Here is a 12,280-nt window from a genome sequence, read left to right as displayed (position 1 = left end):
AGTCTCCTGAGGGGGAAGCGGTGTTGTCGTGCCCTCTTCATGACTGTGTTGGTGTGTTTGGACCATGATAGGCCCTTAGTGATGTGGACACAGAGGAAATATGATCAATAACTTGATTCATCCACAGTGTTATCAAATTGCAGAGCATCAGCCTGGTGACTGGTTGTACAGTGAGGGTAAACCAATTAATGTTGCAGGATGTGACAGAGAGGTATTTTCCTCTACCTATCCTAAGGGGCTATATCAAACACAAACTACAAGTGGAATGTCAAAGAATTACCCATCAAACTAGATAATATCTTATTTTGGAATTTTAGAAAATTGCCCCTCCCCGCTCCTCTGCCCCAACATCCTCCTCCTCCTGCTGCACAAGCAGAAGTTACGGGCGCCTAGCGGTAGTATGAGTAGTGGCATACTGGCTACTTTTTGAGTTGCACGTCGTCTCTCACGGTCAGGGACAGGGTCAGGGAAAAGGTCAGGGTCAGGGACAGGGTCAGGTACAGGGTCAAGGACAGGGTCGGGGTCAGGGAAGGGTTCAGTTTGACTGTTTTCAGGAGGCCTACAACACAGATGTTAGCAGCAGAACAAACTCCAATCACAGGTAAAGAATAGCTACATTGTTACAACAGCAGAACAAACTCCAATCACAGGTAAAGAATAGCTACATTGTTACAACAGCAGAACAAACTCCAATCACAGGTAAAGAATAGCTACATTGTTACAACATAACAGTTAGCTAGCTAACTAGTGAACTGATTTACATCATCTACATTTGCTATGATCAGCTGATACTCCCCTACATCCCCTTTCTGTGAGTAGTAGACTAGGTAGCTTGCTTAAAGAATGTTTTTGCTGAAAAGAAAAATGCTCAAATAATATTTTTTGAAATTTGTCTATGAGCAGTAGAGAATTAAGAAAGTAAGGATTTTGGGTAAAATTGTTGTTGTTGTTGTTGCGTGTGTGTGTGTGTTGCGGGATCCACTTTGAGCACCTGCCCATCCAAAGTCTGTGAACGGCCCTGCCTGACATGCACAGACAGAAAGGAAGGATATTGGTGACTGATCCATAGGAGATGAACCCTGACCTCTGTCATGCAGTGGGACATAGAACATTCAGTGTGTAAACACACACACACACAATCAGTGGTGAGAGTGTGCCGTGCATACTCTTAGTTCTTCCTGTCACTCTTCCTGTGAGTGTTCCTGCACCATAGAGGGATTGTGAAGGAAGAGGCGGAGAGGATGAGGACTGAACAACAGCCAGCTTTCCTCTAATCAAGATGATTATCTCTCTCTCTCTCTCTCTCTCTCTCTCTCTGCTCTCCTCCCCACCCTCTCACGAAATGTCAATTCATTTCAAAGGGGCTTTATTTGCATAAGAAATATATTGTATGTTTACATTGCCAAAGCAATTGAAATAAACAATAAACATCTGTCTCTGTTTCTCTCTCTCTCTCTTTCTTTCTCTCAACTCAATTAAATTCAATGTCAATTCAAGGGGCTTTATTGGCATGGGAAACATATGTTAACATTGCCAAAGCAAGTGAACTAGATAATAAACAAAAGTGAAATAAACAGTACAAATTAACAGTAAACATTAAAAAGATCCAAAAGAATAAAGACATTACAAATGTCATATTATGTGCAAATAGTTCAAGTACAAAAGGGAAAATATATAAACATAAATATGGGTTGTATTTACAATGGTGTTTGTTATTCACTGGTTGCCCTTTTCTTGTGTTAACATATCACAAATATTGCTGCTGTGATGGCACACTAAGGTATTTCACCCAATGATCTCTTTTTGTTTTCTCATGATTTGGTTGGGTCTAATTGTGTTGCTGTCCTGGGGCTCTGTGGGGTGTGTTTGTGTTTGTGAACAGAGCCTCAGGACCAGTTTGTTTAGGAGCCTCTTCTCCAGGTTCATCTCTCTGTAGGTGATGGCTTTGTTATGGAAGATTTGGGAATCGCTTCCTTTTAGGTGGTTGTAGAAATGAACGTCTCTTTTTCTGGATTTTGATAATTAGTGGGTATCGGCCTAATTCTGCTCTGTATGCTCTGCATGCACTATTTGGTGTTTTACGTTGTACACTGAGGCCATTCTTGCAGAATTCTGCATGCAGAGTCTCAATTTGGTGTTTGTCCCATTTTGTGAATTCTTGGTTGGTGAGCGGACCCCGGACCTCACAACCATAAAGGGAAATGGATTCTAAAACTGATTCAAGTATTTTTAGCCAGATCCTAATTGGTATGTCGAATTTTATGTTCCTTTTGAAGGCATAGAATGCCCTTCTTGCCTTGTCTCTCAGCTCGTTCACAACTTTGTGAAGGTTACCTGTGGCACTGATGTTTAGGTCGAGGTATGTATAGTTTTTTGTGTGCTCTAGGGCAACGGTATCTAGATAGAATTTGTATTTGTGGTCCTGGCATCTGGACCTTTTTTGGAACACCATTATTTTTGTCTTACTGTGATTTACTGTCAGGGCCCAGATCTGGCAGAATCTGTGCAGAAGATCTAGGTGCTTCTGTAGGTCCTCCTTGGTTGGGGACAGAAGCACCAGATCATCAGCAAACAGTAGACATTTGACTTCAGATTCTAGTAGGGTGAGGCCGGGTGCTGCAGACTGTTCTAGTGCCCTCGCCAATTTGTTGATATATATGTTGAAGAGGGTGGGGCTCAAGCTGCATCCCTGTCTCACCCCACGGCCCTGTGGAAAGAAATGTGTTGTTTTTTTGCCAATTTTAACAGCACACTTGTTGTTTGTGTACATGGATTTCATAACGTCGTATGTTTTTCCCCCAACACCACTTTCCATCAATTTGTATAGCAGACCCTCATAACAAATTGAGTCAAAAGCTTTTTTGAATTTATAAAAGCATAAAATCAAATCAAATCACATTTTATTGGTCACATACAAGTGTTTAGCAGATGTTACTGCAGGTGTAGCGAAATGTTTGTGCTTCTAGCTCCGGCAGTGCAGTAATATATAACAAGTAATGTCTAACAATTTCACAACATATACTCAAAAAAGTAAAGGAATGGAATTAAGAATGTATGGACGAGCAATGTCAGAGCGGCAATTTTCTTTTTTAACCTTTATTTAACTAGGCAATTCAGTTAAGAACAAATTCTTATTTTACAATAACGGGCCTACCCCGGCCAAACCCGGCCAACGCTGGGCCAATTGCACGCCGTCCTATGGGACTCCCAATCATAGCCGGTTGTGATACAGCCTGGATTTGAACCAGGGTCTGTAGTGGCATCTCTAGCACTGAGATGCAGTGCCTTAGACCGCTGCGCCACTCGGGAGCCAAAAGACTAAGATACAGTAGAATAGTATAGAATACAGTATATACATATGAGGTGAGTAATGCAAGATAAGTAAACATTATTAAAGTGACTAGTGTTCTATTTATTAAAGTGGCCAGGGATTTCAAGTCTCTGTATATAGGCAGCAGCTAGTGATGGCTATAGTGATGGCTATTTAACAGTCTGATGGCCTTGAGATAGAAGCTGTTTTTCAGTCTCTAGGTCCCATCTTTGATGCACCTGTACTGACCTCGCCTTCTGGATGATACCAGGGTGAACAGGCAGTGGCTCAGGAAGTTGTTGTGCTTGATGATCTTTTTGGCGTTCCTGTGACATCGGGTGCTGTAGGTGTCCTGAAGGGCAGGTAGTTTGCCCCCGGTGATGCATTGGGCAGACCGCACAACCCTCTGGAGAGCCCTGTGTTTGCGGGCGGTGCAGTTGCCATACCAAGTGGTGATACAACCCGACAGGATGCTCTCAATTGTGCATCTGTAAAAGTTTGTCAGGGTTTTAGGTGCCAAGCCAAATTTCTTCAGCATCCTGAAGTTGAAGAGGTGCTGTTGTGCCTTCTTCACCTCACTGTCTGTGTGGGTGGAACATTTCAGTTTGTCAGTGATGTGTACACCGAGGAACTTGAAGCTTTCCACGTTCCGTCAATGTGAATAAGGGGGGTGCTCCCTCTGCTGTTTCCTGAAGTCCACAATCATCTCCTTTGTTTTTCACACTCTCAGAGCCCTCTCCTCCTAACTGTAGGCTGTCTCATCATTGTTGGTAATCAAGCCTACTACTATTGTGTCGTCTGCAAACTTTACTGGCCCAACTCTCTAACCACAAGGCTACCTGTCGCCCAAAAACAAAATACTGCAAAGTTTCCTAAGAGCTAGAAGCGAGGCAGCCCTCTCTGTCGGCGCCATTTTCAGATATGTGGTTTCCAGTTTGCATAAAGTCCAGTGATGTGCTTTGAGGGCCGTCATGGTATCGGCTTGAGGGGGGATATACACGGCCGTGACTATAACCAAGGAAAATTATCTTGGGCGATAATATGGTCGGCATTTGATTGTGAGGTATTTTAGGTCAGGTGAACAAAAGGACTTGAGTTCCTATATGTTATCACAATTACACCATGAGTCGTTAATCATGAAACATACACCCCTGCCCTTCTTTTTCCAGGAGAGATATATATTCCTGTCTGAGCGATGAACTGAGAACCCAACTGGCTGGACCAACAGACAGTATATCCCGAGAGAGCCATGTTTATGTGAAACAGAGTATGTTACAATTCCTGATGTCTCTGTGGAAAGAAACCCTCGCCCTGAGCTCGTCAACTTTATTATCCAGAGACTGAACATTAGCGAGTAAGATACTCGGAAGCGGTAGGTGGTGTGCACGCCTCCTAAGTCGGACTAGAAGACCACTCCATGTACCTCTCCTCCGCCGGCGTTGTTTTGGGTCGGCCTCTGGAATCAGTTAAATTGCCCTGGGGGGTACGAACAAAGGATCTGCTTTGGGAAAGTAATATTCCTGGTCGTAATGCTAGTATTGCTGGTGAGTTACCGCCGCTCTGATATCCAATAGTTCTTCCCACCAGTATGTAGTAACACAAAATCATTTCTGGGCTGACAATGTAAAAAATAATACATAAAAAAACTAAATGCTACAAAGTTTCCTAAGAGCTAAAGAGCTCTTCTAGATGCCAGAGCCAAGGATGATGTTATAGCCAATTGGAATGTTTGGTCTGTATATTTTATCATTTCATTGAGGATACCATCAACACCACAGGCCTTTTTGGGTTGGAGGGTTTGTATTTTGTCCTGCAGTTCATTCAATGTAATTGGAGAATCCAGTGGGTTCTGGTATTCTTTAACAGTTGATTCTAACATGTACTGTATTTGTATTTGATCATGTATATGTTTTTGCAGTTTATTCTTTGGTATAGGGCCACCAAAAAGATTGGAGAAGTGGTTTACCCATACCCCTCTGTTTTGGATAGATAACTCTTTGTGTTGTTATTTGTTCTCTCTCTCTCTCGCTCTCTCGCTCTCTCCCTCACTCTCTCTCTAACTCTCTGTAACTGTGTCCTCTGCCTGGTCTCTCATAGTGAGAGGTGAGGTGAGGCGGGACCTAGTTTTCTGTGTCACCTGGTGACCTCAGTATCTCTAAGGTGATGACTCATCTCATGGTCCGCCTATTTGCGTCTACATGTGTTAGTCATTCATCAAAAACACAAACCCACACAACCCACTTTGAAAGCTAAAAATAGACTTTGAACATTAAGGAAGGTGGGACCCAAAAACAAATAACAAGAATTTAGCCTGGAGCTATGTCCTTTAAAGAGATGTATTTAGAGCTCTCTCAGGTGTTAGTAACATTGTTGAACCACATGTTCCATTACCTATAATTGGTGGCTCATACATGGTGGTTGGGTCCACCGCTTTCTTTTTGGATTAACCCTTTAGTTTCAGGTTGTTATACTGCATAGGAACACTAAGGAGAAGGGTCTAGAAAGCTATAGCAAACTTTTCTTTGTACAGTAACTCTTAGAATGGAAGAATTATATCTCATTTGCAACAACAAAAAGATCTCAATGTGTTTTCCTCCACTATATCGTGTAAACCTTCCCGCCATTTTGACCAACACAGATGGGACTGAAAGCTCATTTGTTCTGTCTGTGCATTTTCATCAGCCTATTCAAATGGGAAGTGGCTTTTTGAATTTCCTGCACATAGTTTAGGGCTTACACAGACAAAACAATTATAAAGGAGGAAAAAGCCTGCCTGCCTTGTAAAAGCTATTACACGGTTAAGGTAGCTTTTCAATGAGTGTGTGAGTGTGCTTGGGTGCATGCGCTGCATGTGCATGTGTGCGTGTTGCAGGAAATCCTGTTTACTATAGAACAAGCTGAGCAGAGAGGTAGCAAGAGCCAACCACTCTGTAGATTAGAACGTATACTTTGATGACTAATTGTAGCCTCTCTCTCTCTCTCTCTCTCTCTCTCTCTCTCTCTCTCTCTCTCTCTCTCTCTCTCTCTCTCTCTCTCTCTCTCTCTCACTCTCTCGCTCAATTCAATTCAACTCAAAGGGCTTTATTTGCATGGTAAACATATGTTTACATTGCCAAATCAAGTGGACTAGACACTAAACAAAAGGGAAATAAACAATAAAAAATGTACAGTAAACATTACACTCATATTACACTCACAAAGGAATAGAGACATTTCAAATGTCCTTTTATGGCTATATACGGTGTTGTAACAATGTGCAAATAGTTCAAGTTTTTTAAATAAAGTAATTTAAAAAATATGGGTTGTATTTACTATGGTGTTTGTTATTCACTGGTTGCCCTTTTCTCGTGGCAACAGGTCACACATTTTGCTGCTGTGATTGCACACTGTGGTATTTCACCCAATAGATATAGGAGTTGATCAAAATTGGATTTGTTTTCAAATTTTTTGTGGGTCTGTGTAATCTGTTCCCATCAACCCATCAACCAATGGGCTGGCAGAGATGTTCGTACAGACCATGAAACATACCTTAAAAGCATCTTGTGTCGAGGGACAGTGCACCAATGCTTGAACAGCTTCCTGGTATCGTACAGGAACACGCCTCATGCAACCACCAAAGCTTCGCCTGCATCGCTACTCATGAAGAGAGACCTATGCACAAGATTCAACTACTCAAACCTCAGAAAGCAAAGGAGAAGTCAACAGGAGAGTCAAGTCAAACGTTGCGAACTGAGCGCAAAGGACAGAGCTTTCAATCCTGGAGAAAATGTCTTAGCTAGGAACTACTTTGAAGGACTGAAGTAGTTTTCTGATACAGTCATTGCTCAGACTGGTCCTGTCTCCTACACTGTCCAGACTGCAGAGAGTGTCATCTGGAAAAGGCACAAAGTTACTGACAAATAAAGCAACACTGTCAGGACCACAGCCGTAAGTGTTCCTGAACTGTTACTGGGTAACACCTTGACTCAGTCAACTAGGGGCTAGCAGTCACCTATGTGTCTCTAATATGGTCATACATTTGGCAAGAGGTTAGGAAGTGCAGCTCAGGTTCCACCTCATTTTGTGGGCAGTGTGCACAGAGCCTGTCTTTTCTTGAGAGCCAGGTCTGCCTAAGGCGGCTTCTCTCAATAGCAAGGCTATGCTCACTGTGTCACGCCCTGGCCATAGAGAGGTTTTTATTCTCTATTTTGGTTAGGACAGGGTGTGACTAGGGTGGGCATTCTAGTTTCTTTATTTCTATGTTTTCTATTTCTTTGTGTTTGGCCGGGTGTGGTTCTCAATCAGAGGCAGCTGTCTATCGTTGTCTCTGATTGAGAACCATACTTAGGCAGCCCTTTTTCCACCTGTCTTTGTGGGAAGTTGACTTTGTTTAGGGCACATAGCCTTTAGCTTCACGGTTTGTTTTTGTAGTGTTTATTGTTTTGTTCGGCGTCATTTTTATTATTAAAAATAAAATGTACGCTCACCACGCTGCACCTCGGTCCTCTTTTTTAAACAGCCGTGACACTGAGTCTATACATCGTCAAAGCTTTCCTTCATTTTGGGTCTGTCACAGTGGTCAGGTATTCTGCCACTGTGTACTCTCTGTTTGGGGCTAAATAACATTCTCATTTGCTCTGTTTTCTTGTTAATTATTTCCAGTGTGTCAAGTAATATATATTTTTTTCTCAAGATTTGGTTGGGTCTAATTGTGTTGCTGTCCTGGGGCTCTGTGGAGTCTGTTCGTGTTTGTGAACAGAGCCCCAGGACCAGCTTGCTTAGGGGAATCTTCTCCATGTTCATCTCTCTGTAGGTGATGGCTTTGTTATGGAAGGTTTGGGAATCGCTTCGGTGGTTGTGGAATTTAACGGCTCTTTTCTGGATTTTGACAATTAGCGGGTATCGGCCTAATTCTGCAGAGGATTCACTTAGTGCATTCATCTTCAGGTAGCTAGGTGAGACAACCACATATCATAGTTAGTTCATTCATCTTCAGATAGCTAGGTGAGACAACCACATATCACAGTTAGTTCATTCATCTTCAGATAGCTAGGTGAGACAACCACTTATCACAGTTAGTTCATTCATCTTCAGATAGCTAGGTGAGACAACCACTTATCACAGTTAGTTCATTCATCTTCAGATAGCTAGGTGAGACAATCACATCATCTAATAATACATGGATGTGGTTGTGTAATAGAATACTGTACGGTAGTCCCTTGCACTTCTGGATGATTTCATCTCGTCCCTTCTGCCATCACTGGCCCCCGGTATTTTATGGATCTGGCCGTAGGCAGTTAGGCCATGAGTCTGGCTGCTCGTGATGACATGACCATACACTACTCAACAGACCAGAGCCAAAAACCCCTGATTACTGTGTGTGTGTGTGTGTGTGTGTGTGTGTGTGTGTGTGTGTGTGTGTGTGTGTGTGTGTGTGTGTGTGTGTGTGTGTGTGTGTGTGTGTGGGTCACACACAACGACAATGGCTGAGAAACCGGGTAAAGCATGACAAATCCAGCACTCCCCTCTGCTCCCGCTCTTTGACCTCTGACATCTGGGAGTCTGGGAGTCTTTATTCCTCTAGTTTCAGCTCTGCTCCACTGGGGCTGACTGACCTGTTCAAAAGGTACCAGCGGCTCTGTCCCGTACATCACAGATATGGCCCTCCAACGACCAGAGAGCCATAAAGCATTAGAAACTGAGATTTCTCTCTGTTCTGGCTGATTATCTAAGCTGTGTCCCTGTAAATCTACAGGATGTACCATACAGACAGCGGAGGGTTAGTTATGGTATTTCAGTGTTTGTGTATACATTCTGGTTCAACAGTTGAAGTCGGAGGTTTACATACACCTTAGCCAAATACATTTAAACTCAGTTTTTCACAATTCCTGACATTTAATCCTGGTAAAAATTCCCTGTTTTAGGTCATTTAGGATCACCACTTTATGTTAAGAATGTGAAATGTCAGAATAATAGGAGAGAATGATTTATTTCAGCATTTCTTTCTTTCATCACATTCCCAGTGGGTCAGAAGTTTACATGCACTCAATTAGTATTTGGTGGCATTGCCTTTAAATTGTTTAACTTGGGTCTGTCACGTTCCTGACCTATTTTTATGTTATTTTGATTATGTTTAGTTGGTCAGGGCGTGAGTTGGGGTGGGCATTGTATGTTGTGTGTGTTTTGTTTAGTCTATGGGTGTTGTATTGTGTATGGGATAGATAATTGTGAGGTTGTCTAGTTATGTCTATGGCTGCCTAGATTGGGTCTCAATCAGAGACAGCTGTCATTCATTTGTCTCTGATTGGGAGCCATATTTAAGGTAGCCATAGGCAGTAGGCTTTTGTGGGTAGTTGTCTATGTTAAACGTTTGTAGCCTGTGTGTGTGCACGACGTTAGTAGCTTCACGGTCGTTTTGTTGGTTTGTTTTGTTAGTTTGTAAAGTGTTTCGTTTCTTGTTCATCTTCGTCTTTATATTAAAAGAAGATGGCTTATTTTCCTCATGCTGCGTTTTGGTCCGAATCTCTTCCACACGATCGTGACAGAACTACCCACCACAACAGGACCAAGCGGATTGAGGAAGGAGGGAAGGAACTAAAGCAATGGAGAGAAGAGGAATGGAGTTGGGAGCAAATTTTCAATGGAGAAGGACCCTGGGCTAAGGTTGGTGTGAATCGCCGCTTGAGGGAGGAGAAGAAGGCAGCCACAGCCCAGGAGCGCTGGTATGAGGAGGCAGCACGTAAGAGAGGCTGGAAGCCCGAGAGGCTCACCCAAAAATTTCTTGGGGGGGGGGGCTAAAGGGGAGTGTGGCGAAGCCGGGTTGGATACCTGAGCCAACTCCCCGGGCTTACCGTGGAGTAAGAGGGCGTCGTACTGGTCAGACACCGCGTTATGCGGTAAAGCGCACGGTGTCCCCAGTACGCGTGCTTAGCCCAGTGCGGGCTATTCCACCTTGCCGCACTGGGAGGGCTAGGTTGGGCATCGAGCCGGATGCCATGAAGCCGGCCCAACGTATCTGGCCTCCAGTACGTCTCCTCGGGCCGGTGTACATGGCACCAGCCTTACAGGTGGTGTCCCCGGTTCGCCTGCATAGCCCAGTGCGGGCTATTCCACCTCGCCGCACTGGCAGGGCTACGGGGACCATTCAACCTGGTAAGGTTGGGGAGGCTCGGTGCTCAAGAGCACGTGTCCTCCTTCACGGTCCGGTATATCCGGCGCCACCTTCCCACCCCAGTCCAGTACCACCAGTGCCTACACCACGCACCAGGCTTCCAGTGCATCTCCAGAGCCCTGTTCCTCTTCCACGCACTCTCCCTATGGTGCGTGTCTCCAGCCCAGTGCCTCCAGTTCCGGCACCACGCACCAAGCCTCCTGTGCGTCTCCAGAGCCCTGGACGCACTGTTCCTTCTCCCCGCACTCGCCCTGAGGTGCGTGTCCTTAGCCCGGTACCTCCAGTTCCGGTACCACGCACCAGGCCTACAGTGCGTCTCAGCCGGCCAGAGTCTGCCGTCTGCCCAGCGGCGCCTGAACTGCCCGTCTGCCCAGCGGCGCCTGAACTGCCCGTCTGCCCAGCGGCGCCTGAACTGCCCGTCTGCCCAGCGGCGCCTGAACTGCCCGTCTGCCCAGCGGCGCCTGAACTGCCCGTCTGCCCAGCGGCGCCTGAACTGCCCGTCTGCCCAGCGGCGCCTGAACTGCCCGTCTGCCCAGCGGCGCCTGAACTGCCCGTCTGCCCAGCGGCGCCTGAACTGCCCGTCTGCCCAGCGGCGTCTGAACTGCCCGTCTGCCATACGCCGTCTGAACTGTCCGTCTGCCATGAGCCTGCAAAGCCGCCCGTCTGCCATGAGCCTGCAAAGCCGCCCGTCTGCCATGAGCCTACAGAGCCGTCCGCCAGACAGGAGCCGCTAGAGCCGTCCGCCAGACAGGAGCCGCTAGAGCCTTCCGCCAGACCGGATCAGCCAGAGCCTTCCGCCAGACCGGATCAGCCAGAGCCTTCCGCCAGACCGGATCAGCCAGAGCCTTCCGCCAGACCGGATCAGCCAGAGCCTTCCGCCAGACCGGATCAGCCAGAGCCTTCCGCCAGACCGGATCAGCCAGAGCCTTCCGCCAGACCGGATCAGCCAGAGCCTTCCGCCAGACCGGATCAGCCAGAGCCTTCCGCCAGCCATGACCAGCCAGAGCCGTCAGCCAGCCATGACCAGCCAGAGCCGTCAGCCAGCCAGAGCCGTCAGCCAGCCATGACCGTCCAGAGCCGTCAGCGAGCCATGACCGTCCAGAGCCGTCAGCGAGCCATGACCGTCCAGAGCCGTCAGCGAGCCATGACCGTCCAGAGCCGTCAGCGAGCCATGACCGTCCAGAGCCGTCAACCAGCCATGACCGTCCAGAGCCGTCAACCAGCCAAGAGCGTCCAGAGCCAGCCAGCCAGGATCCGCCAGTCATTCTGGTGTTGCCCCTCATTCTGGTGTTGCCCCTCATTCTGGTGTTGCCCCTCATTCCGGTGTTGCCCCTCATTCCGGTGCTGCTCCTTATCCTGATGATGCCCCTTAATTTAGGTGGGGTTATTTGGAGGGTGGGCATTGTGAGGGGGATAAAGAAGCGGGGATTGATTATGGTGGGGTGGGGACCTCGCCCTCAGCCTGAGCCACCACCGTGGACAGATGCCCACCCAGACCCTCCCCTAGACTTTTGGTGGTGCGTTCGGAGTATGCACCTTGAGGGGGGGGTTATGTCACGTTCCTGACCTATTTTTATGTTGATTATGTTTAGTTGGTCAGGGCGTGAGTTGGGGTGGGCATTGTATGTTGTGTGTGTTTTGTTTAGTCTATGGGTGTTGTATTGTGTATGGGATAGATAATTGTGAGGTTGTCTAGTTATGTCTATGGCTGCCTAGATTGGGTCTCAATCAGAGACAGCTGTCATTCATTTGTCTCTGATTGGGAGCCATATTTAAGGTAGCCATAGGCAGTAGGCTTTTGTGGGTAGTTGTCTATGTTA

The sequence above is a fragment of the Salvelinus alpinus genome, chromosome 3, assembly GCF_045679555.1.
Source record: "Salvelinus alpinus chromosome 3, SLU_Salpinus.1, whole genome shotgun sequence".
Lineage (NCBI taxonomy): Eukaryota > Metazoa > Chordata > Actinopteri > Salmoniformes > Salmonidae > Salvelinus > Salvelinus alpinus.
Note: the sequence above shows the minus strand (reverse complement) of the source record.